Here is an 18269-nt window from a genome sequence, read left to right on the forward strand (position 1 = left end):
AATAATGTTTATTTTTATTAAAGGTATGGTGGTCAAGATAAGACATTCATTTATAAAATTTAAAAAAGAAAAGAAAAAAAAAACATTGATATGTTACCAACACAGTTGAAATAAAAGTTGTTTCTTTAAATAAAAAAAATAAAAAAAAAACACTGTTTTTGTTTTATTCAGGTGCACAAGCACCAGGCAGCTGCATGACGGTAGTGTCTCGGGTAAACACTACAGCGTCCCGCGGGTGTCATGAACTGTAATGTATTCTTCACAATAGGATAGGCCCAAATCCAGCTGAAAAACACATTACTCTCGCAAGCATCACCAACAGCTGCCGTACAACTCACGGTTCATTTCATTGGTCAAATGCACGTCACCCTGTCAAATAACTCTAAACTCTCTGCTGCTGTCTTCACTGAACCCTGCTCCACTCTCTTCCACTCTGCCTAAACACATCTCCTGATGAATGGCAGAGGCATTGTTCCTTGCTAAAACACTGCATTCTATTGTCTTAATGGAAGCCTGCAAGGCATCACATAACAAACCAGACTCTCACTGACTTAGACATTCATTGTGGTTATCGCCTTCAAGTAAATGACTTTCACTCACTTTGAATTTAAAATGCATAATGAAAAGTCATCTTCCTTTCAATGGAATAAATAACAGTTTACACAAACATAAATGGATCGTACGGGTAAAAACGAGCAGCAAGCGAGTATCCACCACAGCATTAACATTTTTCTTTTTTAAGCAAAATGAGCCAGGTGGCTTTTATTCTGCTTGGTGAAGGTCTCTTCTTCCCATCAAATTAATGAGTATTTGACATGGCCATTTATATGTGTTACATAACAAGACCCTGAGTGCTTTCCCTGCCGCTGTAAATCATCCCTCATTCAAATAAACTAACACAGCTCACTCTTATTTTCTGTCCTGCTTCCACCTAAAATTCACCTCTGAAGGAAACATCAGGGACAGACCGCAAAAAATTCCACTGTGGATTTGATGCAAATGCACTCATGCAAATAACTTGTGTAAGACACAATAGTTGACAACAATAAAGTACAAATACAGTGATTATAATTGATTTGTCATTGATTAATTGATTTGCACTCTTTCTCTGGCTGTCAATGAGATGGTTAGAATGACAATACCACAGAGGCTTGAAGATGTATATTTGGTTGCTCTTTTAAAGCTCAGATCACCTTAACTTTGTCTCAGATATCAAATAATTTCTTAGGAAAAATAAATTGTGACAATTACTGACAAGTGTAGACCAATACAATTAAGGTGAATAGAACATTTAAGATGATTTTGGTTTTGAGAGGAAAGATCTGAAAAGTATACATTAATATTAAAGTTTTGCACAAAAAAAAAGGTTTCCACTTGCATGTAATTACAGTCTAATGTCTACTTCATATCTATAATTACACTGTTGACCCTTCCCTTACCCCACCCTTAAACCTACCCAAACCACCAAACCTGTCCCTAACCATATACCATATCCCACCTCAATAGCGTTTTTGCAAAACAGCATCAGCACACTGTACTTCTTTTTTGATTTAAGGACATAGTAGTTAAGGACAACTAATATAAAGTGTGACCAGAAAAAGGTTTGTAGGATTTACTTTGAGTCACCCAGAAATTGCTAGTAAATTCCACAAATAAATGCAAAGAAACAGCAAGTAACACATTGAATTCAAATAGAAATTTTCATGTTGAAAGACTGAAATATATATATTTTTTGTAAAACGTACTCCAATAATCTTTTATTTACAACTTCAAAACAACTTTTTCTACAGTGTACAGGCAAATCTGAGAACAATTTGTGACAGAGATCCCCACTTTATATAGAGGAGACTCACATGAGATTGAATCTGAAAAGCAGGATACTCCTTTAGCTCTCCATTATGGTCTGTGAAACAACAGAGATATGAAATCTCTTATCATTTTTTCTAATATGCAGAAAGCCTCCAAGTAAAATGCTGTCGCTTTATGACACACTTTATGTGCCTCCGGTTATGCCTAACCTGGAAACAGACAAACAGCCTAATGCTGGTATCCCTGGGATTTTGAGCATTGTAGATTAAAAAGAAACGGTATAGTACATAAAAAAAAAATTAAAAAAAAGATTTTCCTTAAATATATGTTGTATCCATCACTAAAGTGTGTTTGATCCAGAGAGTCATGAGTTCATATTTAATCTGCGGTAAAAAGGGTTAGAAGAGGTTAATACTGTAGCTCCAGTACTAAACTGTGGTGATTTTGCTTTTATAAGGTGAAATTAAATGTGTGCTGGACACAATGCACACAATATTTAAGTAATATACCAAAATAAATAAAATTGCAATCTCAATACTTGGTGTATCACCTGGTAATGGCCTCATTGAAGTGTTTGCATGCAATAAAAGGCGATCAAATACAGTAATATATGCATTCGATTATTGCTATAAGCTTAATGTGTGGTTGATCAGCAGATGGTGAGATGATAATCTTTGCAATGGACTAGCCGAGGCAGAAATTTGTGTTACCACACAAGAGACGCAAATCCTTACAGTAGATAAAGACTTCAGAGCAAGGTTTACTGTATTACATTGTGTTCAGTTCATAAGCCATGTCTGCCGATTAATCAGAAACACAGGGGCGAAAGTGCCTGGAATGATGCAGGACATTGGGAACATGCCAGTGTTTTTTTTTTTTTTTTTTTTTTTTTCATGGGTGACAGTCAGCGCACATTGAGGTGATGCATTGTGTGCCAGAGACTTTTGCCCTCAGACTCTCACTTTCACTGAGGATGATAAATCCCTGATGAAATCTGTCCCGTTCTAATAAAGCACAACACAGAGATAACCAAGCAACATCACAGGGGTGTTACCAGTGAAGTATGAATAGGCGTAATGCCAAACATGGTCTCAGAACACTGTCAGTTGGAGTGGCAGTGTCAGACCTCTTGACAAATTAACACAGCTAATGCAGTTTCATAACTAATATGTTATAGGTCCTTACTACTCCAACAGGTTATAGCAATGGCTGCATACTGTAGCACTGGTTTACAATCTCAACCAAAATTGTGGTCTCAAGGGATGTCTTTTCAAATACAATGAAAAGTTCAATGTCTAATCAAATTAAATTAAATTAATTATACCATTAACTCAATTATAGTACCTCAATGAATAGAGAAGGCTTTCATTCCTCCTTCAGAAAAGGTAAACATCTATTTTTACATATTGTTTTAAATTAGTCATTTTGATATTTCAGATTTTTTAGACTTTAGAGATTGTTAATAGTGTAGAAATTTGCTAAATTAAATAAGTGGTCACTGTTAATGAGATGCATTAGCTATAAATGCAAAGCAGCTGATGAGATGAGAATGTAACTGTTACATGTTCTGTGTTTCTGAGTTCTGTTTCTGTGATCCGTTTTCCCCTGTTCTCTGTTGATTTTGGTCTAGTCCTTGTTTCCATGGTTTCTGTCATTCAGTTCATTTGTACCACCTGGTTCCTCGTTAGTCTTGTCAGCTGTGTCTTGTTCCCTTTTAAGTTCTCCTGTGTATTTAAGCCCTGTGTTCTCCTTCTGTGTGGGTCGGTTCTCGTTTATGTAACGTTTATATTACGTTTATGTATGGTTATGTCAAGTGTGAGTTCTACCCATGTTTTCCCATGTTTTCCCTGTGTTCTGGATTCCTTTTGTAAAATAAACTCCTGGATTGAAGTGCTCTGTCATCCTCGCCTCCTTCCACACACACAACCGTAACAGTAACAGCAAAAATAAGGGAATTTGATAATTTCTAACATCCTTTTAACTGGGTTGTAGATGTAAAGATATAGTAGGTTAAGTAAAGATATTGTGAGAGATTCACAAGTAGTTCATACACTTCCTTCTTAAAATGAGTTTGAGTGAGGAACTGGTCCAGAATAGAGAGACTACTCACAGAAACTCTTTTTCTCAGCGCTGCCCTTTCAAATACTGATACAACCGTTAACTTTAAGTGCATCCCCAACATGCACTTACGCAATTCTTTTGTAGTGTGAGTGTATTCAAAACTTCACTTCAAATTCCTGGATGATGCACTTACTTGAAATAAAAAAATTAAGTCGTGGAACGTTGGACATTGCACTCAGCTATCACAGCTTTATATGTTGCAGAGAGAAGGATGGGGTTCTCAGACCCCGATGCTGGATGCCAAAATAACTTTATAAAATTCATACAATATACTGTTGAGTACATATGGCATAAGTGCATAATGTATAGTATGCCATTTGGGATAAAACTTTTGTTCCCATTCAGTCAAGTATATGGACACTCAGCACCATTTAAGGCGAAAAAGGAGAAGATAAAATGTGCGTAAATATAGGTCGGATCACAGGTATAAATCCACAGCGTAACGAGACCAGGATAGAGTTAATTCACAGAGCAGAGCAGAATGTGTGTGTGTGTGTGTGTGTGTGTGTGTGTGTGTGTGTGTGTGTGTGTGTGTGTGTGTGTGTGTGTGTGTGTGTGTGTCCTACAAAAGTAAAAAATATAGTAACTGTGATTTTAAAGTATTTTTATCTAAGATATCTTAAATAGATGTGTTACATTCTGCTCTAGTACAAAATGACATGAACCTGTGTTAACCGGAATTCTGGGAAACTAATTTCCACTCGCTGTTACACACATCGCTGGCATCAGGAAGAAGAGATTACAACTGTTCTTCTCAGGCAAGAATACAGAGCTTGATGTATGAGTGGGGTTTTGTATCCTTCACCTTATGGAAAGCTTTAGTTTTTTGTTTTGCATTTAATTTAGATTTGCCATTGCATTCCTTCCTGAAGTTTAAATAAAAGCAGTATTAGAAAAAAAAACAAAAACAAAAAACAGTAACGCTTTAGAAAAAATGTGTGATTTATAGGCAATTATGCAGAAAGTAACGAGGACCAATGAGTACTACTTCAGCTACTACTATTTAACTAGTATGGAAACCAGATAAACTAATCAGCAAGTAATATAAATTAGTACTAAGATAGTTCCTTATTAGGTAATCAATAATTACTGAATGAGATTAGCCTCATTAAGAACTAATAATTAGACATTAATAAGATCTCCAAAGCCAAGCTTCCTTCAAAACACATGAACGCACACAGCAGAGTCTACTAAGCTTCATGAGAGACATTGTTAAATGTCTCAAAGCACATAACATTACAATAATAATGAACGTAAACAACTTACAGTGCTCTTACTTGTTCCAGTTGACTTCTGCAATGATTGGACCTGTCATTTGGTCCTAAGACTTCCACAGCAGATATATGTAAAAAAAAAAATATATATATATATATATATATATATATATATATATATACACAACTATAGTTATTATTGATTGCTATAGCACTGGTCTTACATTGCCAGTTAGACCATGGCTGGAAAGGACAATGTCTTCTAAGACAAAGCGACACGCTCGAGCTTTAATGCCTTTAATGCCTTTTTTGTTGCCACGGACTTGTTTTGAATGCAAGCAGGCGCACCAACAGGACTCTGCGCCCTCAGGCTAATTTTTTCAGTGCTTTAAAAATGTACAGCCACATGCAAACCCTGCATTTATCACGCTTGATTAAAAACCATATGCTTCACAAGTCCACATTAAGTGCTTATCAGCAAACGAAAGCAACGGGCTTTCTGACCTGACTCATTAATAATGGGTGTAGGTAATCAACGAGGATAAATTTCTAGCGCAGCTAGAAAAGGTGTACGAATAAAGAGCGTTTTGGTTCCTCTCCCTGACACTGGTATCACTCTCTGACTGCTGTTTGGAATGCACAGAGGAAAACAGTCCTGAAGCTTATTTATAGTCCAGCACTTAAGGAAGCACATTGATCTTTTTTAAAGCATTTCCACTGCCTGTGTTCTTTGAATTTTAAGCTGTGGATGAATGTGAGATGTCTGGTGATGCTCACATCATTGAGAAAAGAGAAGGAGCTAAACCATGAACATATAAATTCAGGGCTTTTGTTCCCTATACAGCTGTTTGTATCTCTGATCAGCTTGTGCAGTCCCAGCTAACCAAATTATATTCTAAAAGAGTGTTTTGCTCCCATTAAGTTATGAAAACATTATTTCTGAGGGGCTGTTTTCACTACACCGTTTTCAACTAAAAACTTTTTATGCGTTTTGGCCGTTCATTTACACGAAAATGGCATTTTGGGTGCCTCAAAGCGCAATCTTTTGAAAACGGGTTTCAAAGTGGAAGTTTTTGAAACCGGTCTCTGTGTAAACGTTGTAATATAAACGTACCCTAAATGTTTTGATACAAGTAGTGCCATTTAAAAATAACGTTAGATAAACGTCCAACTAAAACTATTCAGAAAAAGAAAAGAAAAACGTTCCATGAACGATGTATACCTAAATAATGTTTTTGAGCTAATATTTTAAGAACAGTATTAAAGACCAGATAATTTGAATGATCATTCTATTAATGTTACAGGGATAATGTTTGTTCATAACTTTGAGGGAACCTTGCCATATATAGCCAAAGTTCTGAGAACATTCCCTGTTGATGGGGTCAAGAATACAGTGTACTGTGGAGACTTTAGGCCTGAACTGACTTGCAGAGAGCCTGCATGCAGTGGAGAAGATAGAGTGATAGCTTGATTAAATGTAAAAAAAAAAAAAAAAAAATGAATAAATGAAAAAAAAATGAGAAAGTGGATGTGTCAACTGCAAAGCCTCGGTCTAATCCAGTTATGCTTAAATCTGGGTAAGACTCAAAACAATTACCCCTGCCAACAGCCTGTGTCAACTCTAATATTGTTATTGTCTGAGCGACACAATCTGGGAGAAGCGCACCTACACACAGATATATTCCCTGACAAGGCATGCAAACAAATGTAAATTCATTAATAAACCCACTTGCCAGCTGTACGCTCAGGCACAACAAAACTTCAAAGTAATGCCTGCCAAAGTAAGATGCAATTTGAAAGAAAAAAAATGCATATTTAAGGGGTAAATCAAATTAGATTCAGGCAATTAATGTTTATTCAGAACTTAATTTTTTGCTTGCTTGTTTGCTTCTGTTTAAAGCAGCACTAAACACTATTTAAAAATTCACACTACATATGCTATTGCTGACTTTTTAGACACAAACAAGTGGAGCTATGGAGACTAAACTGTTTTTTATGCGAAGATAGATAGTCTGTAGAATTTATCTCTGTTACTTTTATGTATTATGTTTACTCTATAAATTCCTTTAATTTTGTCCTATCAAGACAGATGGAAGTATAAACTGTATGTGTGAGCTCATATCAGTCTAAACCTGTGTTTCAAAACCTCAATGTATTTATCAATGTAGCAAACCTTGACAAATCATTTGGTCCCAAATCGCTTCAGAATATGCTTTAAGCTTCACTTTATTATCGTTTGTTTTGGCTTTATTTTGATAGCAATATAGATTCAGAACATAAAGCACATATGATTTACAGCCTAGGTCGTGTAATGGCTGAGTAACAATGCAAATGGACATCTACTGTAGTAGAACCAGTGAACCTGCACAATGTTTACACATAAATAATTGATGTCAAATTATAGGGAAATTATTACATATGCATACTGTCAACAGACGAAGATGAGGAAGACGGAAGACAAATATAAATGTGATTCAATGAACAAAAAGGCAGACAGGCATAACAGTGTTCATAACATTAGTATAGGCTACATGAACACCAACTGACAACCAAAGACTGTAAACAGAGGAACTTAAAGGGATACTTCACCTCTGGGAAGATGAATGTGTATTTAAAATAGGTCATTTAAGTAGAAGAAATGTGAAGAAATTTTTTTAATTTGGAGCTTTCTAGACTGAGAAAAGCCAGAAAATGTATTTTTGGCTTATGTGGATGAAAGACAACAACTCCCAGAATGCACTTGCTTCGCTGCCTTAGGAGGCCACGCCTACCGGTAAGAGTGCGCAGTTGTAAACAACAAAGCTAGCCTATGTGATGAGTTTGCGAGGGATTTAGAGATCGTCCAAAATGTCCGGGATTCGGCTTTTGCGTTCTACAGTCGCCATTCATCATGTTTACTGTGGCGAGCAGGACGAGGCTGACGGCCGCGGGAGAACGGCGCGAGGCCGGTGGCGTCATTACTGAGACGCGCCGGGTCTCCCATCTCTCACGGAGGAGCGGGAATTTTTCTTAGCAATGGTAAAACGCACATCAACCGATCACTTGTTTAGCGTTTTTCCAGACAAAAAATACATAAATCTCTTGTCTCAGGGGGATATGAGGGTGGAAAGCATGGTAATTCGAAAATACTACAGGTTTTCTACTAATACAAAGCTTAATGCTAAATCCTGAAGTAACCCTTTAAAAAACAGAGATAATGAATACAAACAGGTGTGATGATTAGATGTGTGTGTGCAGGTGTGAACTAGGAGGGATTATGGGAAACGTAGTCCGAGGTGACTGGTCCGGTGATTTAGGATTGTGAGACATACTGCTTTCTCAAGTTACAACAGCTGCTGTAAAGATTTTAGTAACACTGGCTGTTTGTTTTCTTTTTAGGCAGTTTTAGCACATATTTTACTTTGAAGACTTATGAATAAATAAAATTAAATAAATAAATAAAATGTAAAATATGAAGATGGAAGTACTAGAGAAAACGTCTCAGGTTACAAACAAGACAATCACAGGCATGCAGGAAGTATGGCAGGGCGACACAGTGTATCATTCCCTTCTCAGGGAACTATGGTTACAGTCATAACCTGAGACGTTCCCTTTCGAAGGAACTTGTGCTGCGTCTTAGTAGCGACGCTGTGGGAATGATAATACCCACTACACCGTACTGACAAGTGCCTGTCTAGTGTGAATCACAAGCATATGACATTAGCACCTGAAAACCTAGTGCAGAGCCCAGGTCCACATCATAAAACCTTACAAATGTGAGCGGAGAGGACCAGCCCGCCGCATCACACACATCACAAAGGGATACTCCTGACAATAAGGCTTTAAAAGCCGCCAAACTTCTCGTTGAATGAGCTCTGAAAGCCATAGGTGAAGGTTGTCCAGAACTTGCTCAGCATCCGCATCAGCTTTCCCTGAGCCCACAGGAGGATCTGATCCTGCAGTTTGTAAAGTGGGTGTGAACCCATCCCCCCTGATGATTTATATAGGAGACCACCGATGTATTGTCTGTACAGAGAAGCACATAATGCCCCGTAGGTCTGGGAGAAGGTGATTCAAAGCAAGAAAGGCAGCCACCATCTCCAGGCAATGTATGTACTACCACAAAAAACAATAGCCCCTCAACAGACCCTGTGCTGAGCGACCACTCATGATGAGCGACAATTCATTGGATGAAATCCAGTGGGAATGTAAAGTCGTGCACAGTTCTACGTCACCGGACTATTTGCCTAATCTTCACGGTACTTTAGGCCGCGGTGGAAACGTGGCTAGCAACAGGTCTAGGGGAAAAAAGTTCCTGGGACAAATTGTTCCGGGTAATTTCGGTGGAAACGCGGCTGTTGTTATATTGTGTCTAAATATCAACAACAAAATGTGGTTTTGGTGTTTTGAATACTAAATATAAAATGTTGAGTGTAACTGATAACTTCAGTTGTACATTTTACATGTATTCAATACGGATTTTATTTGTCCTACTTTCTTTATTATATTGTAATGTTGTTTTTGTGTTTCAGTCTGAAACATACTGAGGTGCATAAAGCCTCTGTTAATGGAAACTCGTAGCTTGAGAGATTTGTTATTTTCAGGGAGGCAAAACATTTTCACCCATGCAAGAGAAAATAAAAGCTGTTCAGAGTTGGATTTAATAATTTGACCCCAGGGGGAACTGGCTGGCTTAAAAAAAAAAAAAAAGAAAAAAGAAAAAAAAAAAGTAGTAGTAGTTCAAGTCCTCAATCTCCCACTGTGATTCCTGTTACTATTCACTATTCAGTACAGACTGTTCCATGCGTACATCTCTGTCAGAAGTACAAGTGCTATGAAGTTTTCTGTGACTTCTGCAAGAAATGTTCAAGTATAAGGTAAGGTAACATTAAAAATATAGAAGTGTTTGATGACAGCTGTCCAATGTTGCTGAAAAATCCATAATACACCAGCATGGATTCCATGCTAGTCCAGGCTGGTTTATGCTGGTATAGTGCTGGTCTAGCTGGTGGACCAGCATTTACATGCTGTTCTCAAGCAAAACGGAGCTGGTTTCAGCTGAAAGTAAAACTGAAAAAAATATATTTAGTTATAATTATATTATTAATCAATGTCACTGGTAAGCTGAACGCATCAAAGGAATTGTCTCCGGTTTCAAAAGATCTGTACACAAATCAGTTAAATCAATTGCAAAGCAAAAAACATTTAGATATATGAGAGCCAAGAAAAATGCCTAAAAACATAATCATAAGCAATTATTATAAGTTTGTTCGATAACAGGGATTATGAGAAGAGCTTTCAATGGGACAGTTAAAGGGATAGTTCACCCAAAAATGAAAAATCTGTCATCATTTACTCTCCCTCAAGTTGTTCCAAACCTGTATGACTTTCTTTCTTTTGCTGAACACAAAAGAAGATATTTTGAAGAAAGTCGGTAACCAAACGACTGATTGACTTCCATAGTAGAAAAAAAAAATACTATGGATGTCAATGGGGACCAGCAACTGTTTAATTACCAACCTTCTTTAAAATATCTTATTTTGTGTTTAGCAGAAGAAAGGAAATCATACAGGTTTGGAACAACTTGAGGGAGAGTAAATGATGACAGAATTTTCATTTTTGGGTGAACTATCCCTTTAATAACAACTTGAACAACTTTAATGAAAGTTTAAAACTGAAAGTTGCTGTTTTCAAAGACTTTCATATTTATTTAGGAACTTACATGTGTCAAAATCCAGCTGTCAGTCACTGATTCCAAAAAGCACACATAGTAAAAGGTATGTCATTGCAGTCAAGAACATGCAATATTGTCAACAATAGTGATAGCATGCACTTTCGACGATTGCTGAAACAGAATTAATTCAACCAAAGTCATTGGCCAAGTGCCCATAAGGGCTTCAACAACATTTGTACATGTACCACATGAAATAAATAAAGCCAAAAGGATTTGTAATAAGTAAATATAGTAATCCGGTTAATCCTCTGGTGAGACATTGATTTTATTTGCAGTTGGTTTTATTTAAGGCTGTGTGGATGTAAGTCAGTTGTAATTGTTGTGTTTCTGCTCATCTCTTCTCTTTTTTTCTGTTCTTGTTGTTCCTCTTATCTTCAGTGATTCTGCTTGTTAACCACAAGTATCGTCACTAATGCTCAATCGTCATTTGTAGAGTTATACTTTATTTCACTAACTGCAACATTGCTTCTGTCTACTCTCTATAGATTGGGACCATATGAAACTGAGCAGTGTTTGTTTAACATTGAGAATCTTACTGTATGCCAGTTAAATATGTAACCATCATCATGCATTTTTCTTAATTAAAATTAATTTGTAAAATTGTCTTGGTCTTTTTTTAACTATGAACACCCACTAAGAAACGTGAGATGTAACACATACACAAGTTTTGCTGTGGTCTTGCTGGGATCATACCAGCACTCAAAAGACAACATATGCTAGCCCATCAGCACACCAGCATCCCAAGCTGGTCCCAGCATGTAAAACATACCTTATGCTGGTAACCAGCAGTGCTGGATTTTTCAGCATGATAGCTTCAGCAATCCAGTGGTTTCACAAACATTACAACTGCAGCAAACCTTAGAAGCTTTTTTCAATCTGTCACATGGGTATCATCATTAGGTGATTATGTTGACCACTGTTATCAGTGTCAGCAGTCATGGCACCAGCTTCAGGGGAACTGCAGGACACAGCAGTTAGAAAAAGTGTTTGTGCTAGTATGGTATATACTCGTCCAAAACACCAGAATAAAATGAATTCCATTCCCACTATAACTTTTCAAAGCTTCCCTATCAAAGGTCCTCCTTTCTGCCAGCGAAGGACATGCACATCTAACAGCAGGGATCTTTTTATCTAGGCCGTATACTGCCAGCTTCTCTTTTTAGCTCTGCCCATTTCAGCACTTTGTTTGCACAAGATTGCTACATTCATAACACATCTTCCATCTCATGAGATATGACAGCTGCACATCTGTTTCCACCTCCTTCACTTTCAAGGAACGGATCCGTCAACAGTCTCAGAACGCCACCAGCTGCGCTTTGTAAAACATGGACTGAAAGCGAACAGCTTCCTGACATGGAATCATGATTGAATTAGTTATCATTCTACTTATGGTATTGTCAAATTGTCAGCAGATGTTTAAGAACAGCTGGGGTGGAGACTGTTGATCAGTCCGTGAGCATGTGAGCCTTGTGTTTACGACTTAAACTGGTTGATATGCATACTAACTGAGCTCAGTTCTGTATTTCACAGAATGGGCTGAAGAGTTAACTGGAACCAAGCTACTAAAACATCACGCCACCAACGATCAGTATCTTACTCTGTAGACAACTTCTCAAAACATATTTTTCCTTTTTCCCCCTTGTGCTGAACCTAATCATTATATAATAACATCATAAAAGCTTCACGCAGGCAATATGACTTTATGAGCATAGTTGTGAAGCTGTCAAAGGAATTTGGTCTTGTTTTAGAGTTTTAAAAGAAAATATATTGCCATGCCATTGAAGGGGCAATTTGATCTTCCTGTGGCAGGTTAATGCTGATTTGATGCCTTAGAATTTAGTACTGATCCATCCATCCTCCTTTGCTCGCTTCTCCCTTCTGGTTTCTCAGCAACAGTCTCTGGTCGCATATTGTCAGGGGAGCTGTACACCACCCACCTAAGCATTTAATGAGATATTATATTAAGAGGGTATTAATTTGTTTCCATTTTCATATGCTTATTAAAATCCCAGGCAGGCCGCAGGCATTTAAAACCGTCCTTTTTAATTTAATTTAGACACAGTATACATGTTTTCTGTCTCCATAAAACAGAATAAGAGCTTAGTCTTTAAATGATGAACTGTCATGCAGGATTTGTGTGTCTGTGGGTCTGGTATTGCTAACATTGTGGTAACCAAATGACCCACCTGAAATCACTTGCATTGTGGAAACCATTCAACTGGGCAAATGAGAAAAACAGCTTAAATTACAATGTTATGGCGAGTCTGTGTTAATAGGACCCTTAGGGCCAGATTTACTAAACAGGGCAAATTAGCATGAGTGCGCAATTCCAAAAAAGTGCAGATGGGAGTGGAAAGTTTAGCATGTGATCTAGTGATGACGCGCAAATTAATTAATTAACAAATACCAGTAAACTGAGTTGCGCACACCTAGTAAATCAAGTTTGCGTGATTAATTTAAATATTCTCCTCCCATAAATTTTGCGTCTAAATGGAAAATCCTACAAATGCATATAAGGTCAGCCACAAAAATATCTGAAATTTTTTTCTAAGAATGTGTATAGGGTTGCTAGCTATTGAATTTTTTGATGTGTCATTAAGTGTAATTCACCTTTATTCTTCAAGGTGGCAATGTCTGACACACAATGATGGTGTGAAGTTTCACTCATAAATACTGCAGACATAAAACCTACACAAGTATCATCAGCAAACTTGAAATGGCTCAGTGATTTACTGCAGAGCAAGTGAATCAAATTTTGGTGTCATATATTAATCATAGACTGTAAAAAAATATTGACGTAGTGTCCGTGACGTCACCCGTAGGTTTCTGAAGAGCATTTTTGAAGCCTAAAGTGGGCGGAGCCGGCCGTCGCCATCTTGGCCTTGCGTCACTCCCGGATAACATATCTATGATAAAATCAAGTGGGAAGGAAGTCGACCGGAAGTTGAAGTCGACCGGGTGCCGCCATCTTGTAGCAGAAATTCACTTGCGTTAGCAATCCTATTGACTTCCATTCATTTTGGCGTCACTTTGACAGCGAATAACTTTACATCTGAGGCGTTTGAAGACTCCATTTGTCCATTTTTTATTTCTAAAGAAACACGACAATGTATAAAATGCTCCATTACTTTGTAGCTTATGTTATGGCCCCGTAGAAGCAGTTTTTGTAAAAGTAGGCTAACGATTGCGTCATAACCACGCGACCGTCGCACACTAGAGAGATTACCGTATGGGCGGGAGGATAAGCTCGCGGGCAATCGGGGGGACGTAGAGGCAAAATGACAATATAATTAATCAGAATACATAGCAAAAGTTGCTCCTGCTCCAAGCTCATGGACAGCTCCTAATCACACTCTCCGTCTCTGCAAGATTCGGAAGGGAATGATTCAGATTTCTCTTGGCACAGCTACTAGAAGACAGACTGGTTGCTCACGTGGTCCGTGTAACGCTCTGCTCGGTTTGAGTCTGCGCGTCAGGAAAGGAAGTGCTAAGAAATCGCTGAAAACGGGCTTCACTTGTCTCAATTGAGTTCCAATGGGGTCGCTGTGTCCATTTCTTTTACTGTCTATGGATAAAATAGACAAACAGGCGGGGCGTGAGTGGAGCTGAGGAGCCTGGCTATCTGAAATCACCTAGCTCGACGTGATCGAGTTAGCTGATGATGTAAAGCCAATTAAACGTTCCTATTTTTGCCCTTCGAAATATTATAATAATTAAAAGACATGGCTACAAGTGAGACTGTGTATTACTTCGAGAGTGTTTGTGTGTGACAGTGATTTATGTGCATACATGTCCGTCACTCTTTCATGGTCCGTCAGCGCGGCATCGCTCAAGTTCGTAGAGTGCTTATTCAATCCATTTTAAATTCTGATGTTGGCCGTCTCTCAAATGGGTTATGGTTTAACCGTTAAACCATAGATATATTGCCTTTGAAGTGCAAGTAAATGCGCTAGAAAATCCGCGCTCATTCACGGACGGAGAAAGCGCCGACGCCCGCATGATTTCATATGACGGTAACTTACATAAGCATATTATAATCCATCTGTTCCATGGGAGCAGAACGAACGAGCATAATTGACGTTTTAAATTAGTGCATGTTGCAGTGTATACTATTGCAGCAGTTATAGATCTGGGTCACTAAATACCCGCATATGTAATAATGATTATCAAAACATTCATGGATTTAAAGGGTTAGTTCACCCAAAAATCATTGTGTTACATTCTGTTTTCGGTTGAAGTCCAAAGTAGTCGATTGTCGAGTTCACGCGCGTGATCATAGGTAACTAAACATATGCGCGTGAACTCGACAATCGACTACTTTGGACTTTGGACAACCGAAAACAGGATGTAAACACAGGTATGTGCGCTGGCCGAATTAACTTCATTTTTATTCATATCTTTCACATCTACTGCAGTCAGATTCACCCGTGTTAACTCTATAGGAATCACTCACATGACCTGTGCACTTGTAATGACACATCAAGGATGTTAAGAGGGTAAAAGCAGGTTTAAAATATGCCCCATTGAAGTCAACAGGGTGCAAATTTTTAAAAGAGGATAACACGGTGTAGGCAACACCAATTTTTGATGTTGTTGTCAGTACTGACAGCACTCAAAATGTAAAAAGAAATGAGCTCAATGTTAAAATTGACCAGAGTTCTCCTTTAATGGATTTTGGATCTTGGATTTTGTGAAATAAATTTCTAAATAAATGCGACTTACAGTCCAGTGTGTATGTTTTTTTCCTCTTATGACGCATTTTTTGACTGATGCGACTTATACTCCAGAGCGACTTATAGTTCAGAAAATACAGTAGACATATAGGCACAGTTTAACAGCATTTATTTAATCTCAGTCTTCTCAGATGCATTAGAACTGGCATCTCTGCAGTGGCAACCTAGTCTGTGCCATTTAGTAGTCACAGGGATCTGAAATTTGCCCATTGTAAACTTCTCAAACACCACAACTCCTACCCTTCACACAAGCTGGCTTGTGCCACTTGCTGCTCTATTTAATAGGAAAAATCAGCCTAGTGCACTGGTCTTCTGACAGCCGATCAAAACTTGTCTTTCACTAAAACGCAAATAGAGCATGCTGGATGTGATAAAGTAACATTAGCTGCCACCGATGGGGAAGCAGCACTGGCATAGACACTGACCTCATTCATCCACGTCTTGTTCCTCCCTGCCATTGCCGCTATCATAGGAGCGGGTGCACACGCGATGCTGATAGCACATGGACATTCATCCATTTCTCCACTCTCTCTTCCATATCCATTTCCCGGTCATTTCATACACTTACACTGCACTGTCTTGTTGTTTCGTCCCTGTGTTGTTTGTCTGTGTGGGTGTAGTCAGTCTTCTAGCGGGAAAGTTGCGGCGGCCAAACCGAACGATCGAGCGGCGGCCGACTATGACGTCACGGCCGGGTCGCGCCGGCGCATCGAAACCGGAAGCTGACGAAACCATTGGCTGAGTCCCAATTCGCCTACTTATACTACGACCTAAAAGTATGTACTTTTTTTGTGATGAAAAAGTACATACTTTTGAGTGTGTAGCAAAAAAGTATGCACGTTCTGGGACATACTTCGATGACGTCATGCAACGTGAACTTGAACGTGGTTGCCTAGTTACGCACACCGCGACTGTTAACAAAACATTTAACATTTCATTCATTCTTATATATCCAATATAATTTTATTTACTATTCCCATCTTTTTTTTCCACAATACATTTACAATGTGTTTACCAAATTGAGGAGTGAAGCAGGGCGTCGTCGTAGATCAACCAAACGCAGGTCGTTTGTGAGGCGGCTGGTTCTGACGTTCATGTGCAAATGTGTGTAACGAAAGCTAGCGCTACTTATTTTCTGAGTTCAAATGTTTAAAGTTTATAGTATAACTATTGTTTAACGTATTTTATACTTAATCTTATACTTATGTATAATACTTAAAAATACCCCGATGAAAATGAACCATGCTTTTACTATAGTAAAAGTGTAGTAAGCATGTTTCTTTGGTTGGACTGATAAAGTTAACATAGCCTATGTACAGCCACAGTATTACTACAAATAAGTCAGACAGAAACATAAAAAGAAATACATAAAAAAAGACACTTGCATGACACTGTACTAGAGCCTATTTATTTATTGTTTTGTAGCCTGCAATGAGGCGCTCGGTATCTTCATCGGACCCTACAAGATAAACACGGTACTTTTTTGGCACAACATAAACCCATTAATATTACGAGACAATAAAATATAACTTTAATTAGGGTTAAACATTTGAATTCTTACACTTAAAAACTGAGGGCGCATCTCCGTTGCTGCATCCGACTGCCAGGTTTACATCACCATCATCACCGCAAAGCTCCTCCCTCCCGCACGCAATGGGTTGTGGGCAATATTAGCCGTTAGAGTGTGCATTGATCTGCACTTCGAATTCTAACCGGAAATAGTAGACCATCCGGGTATCTTTGGAATACTCATTTCAACATGCTACGATTTGGGACGTACTAATTCTAGTTTCGCATACTATTTAGGACGGATAGTATGCGAATTGGGACTCAGCAATTGTCTAGTGTGAATAAGTGTTTGTGTGTGTATTTAAATGCAAAGATTATGTATTAAGTGTATTATGTGTGAATGGATTATGTGTAATTATTAATATATATTTGGGAATGGATTATTATTGATTCTAAAAATAGATTAAGTATTTGTAGCAAATGTTATATGTTCCGTAAAATGGTGTGGCTCAAAAAGGGGCGAGGTTTGGCCTATTTAAGCCAAGGCCAAACCTGAAGTCAGGACTTTCAGGAAATTAGGGGTAGACACTACTTTTCCATACAACCTAAAGTTAGGATAAGATGTTCATGTATCATTTTGTCCTGCAGGGACTCAGTTAAAATGTGTAGATTAAGGTTGGGGCACTGTGGGTTGAATTATTCTTTGTGCATTGTAGGAAAGCATGTTTGTGTGAATGTGGGAGTCTTGAGACGGTAGGGCATGTTTTCCTAGAATTCAGAAAGTATAGGGCAGAAAGAAATATATTATTTATTAAACTGGCAGGACTTGGAGTTTAGGCTTTTTCTCTTTTCTCTTTGTTTGGTCACAGTGACGAGCATAAACTGATCTCCAAGGCAGTTCTTCAGTTCTTGCATGATACAGGACTGTATGTAAGAATTTAGTTCAAACTTTTACATGTGGAGGGCAGTAATACGCTCAGCACTGCACTACACAGCCGGAATCCTACAAGAAGAAGAAGAAGTCAGGACTTGATCGACACGGACGGGAAAAATGGCGGCGGAAGGGAGGAAAGCGTGGGGAGAAACATCGGATGACGACAATGATCAAGAAATGGATTATCAGGAAGTAAGATACAATAAAAGGAAGAAAAAGAGCAGCATGGGTGATGG

This window comes from Scardinius erythrophthalmus, assembly GCF_964197995.2.
Source record: "Scardinius erythrophthalmus genome assembly, chromosome: 2".
Classification (NCBI taxonomy): domain Eukaryota; kingdom Metazoa; phylum Chordata; class Actinopteri; order Cypriniformes; family Leuciscidae; genus Scardinius; species Scardinius erythrophthalmus.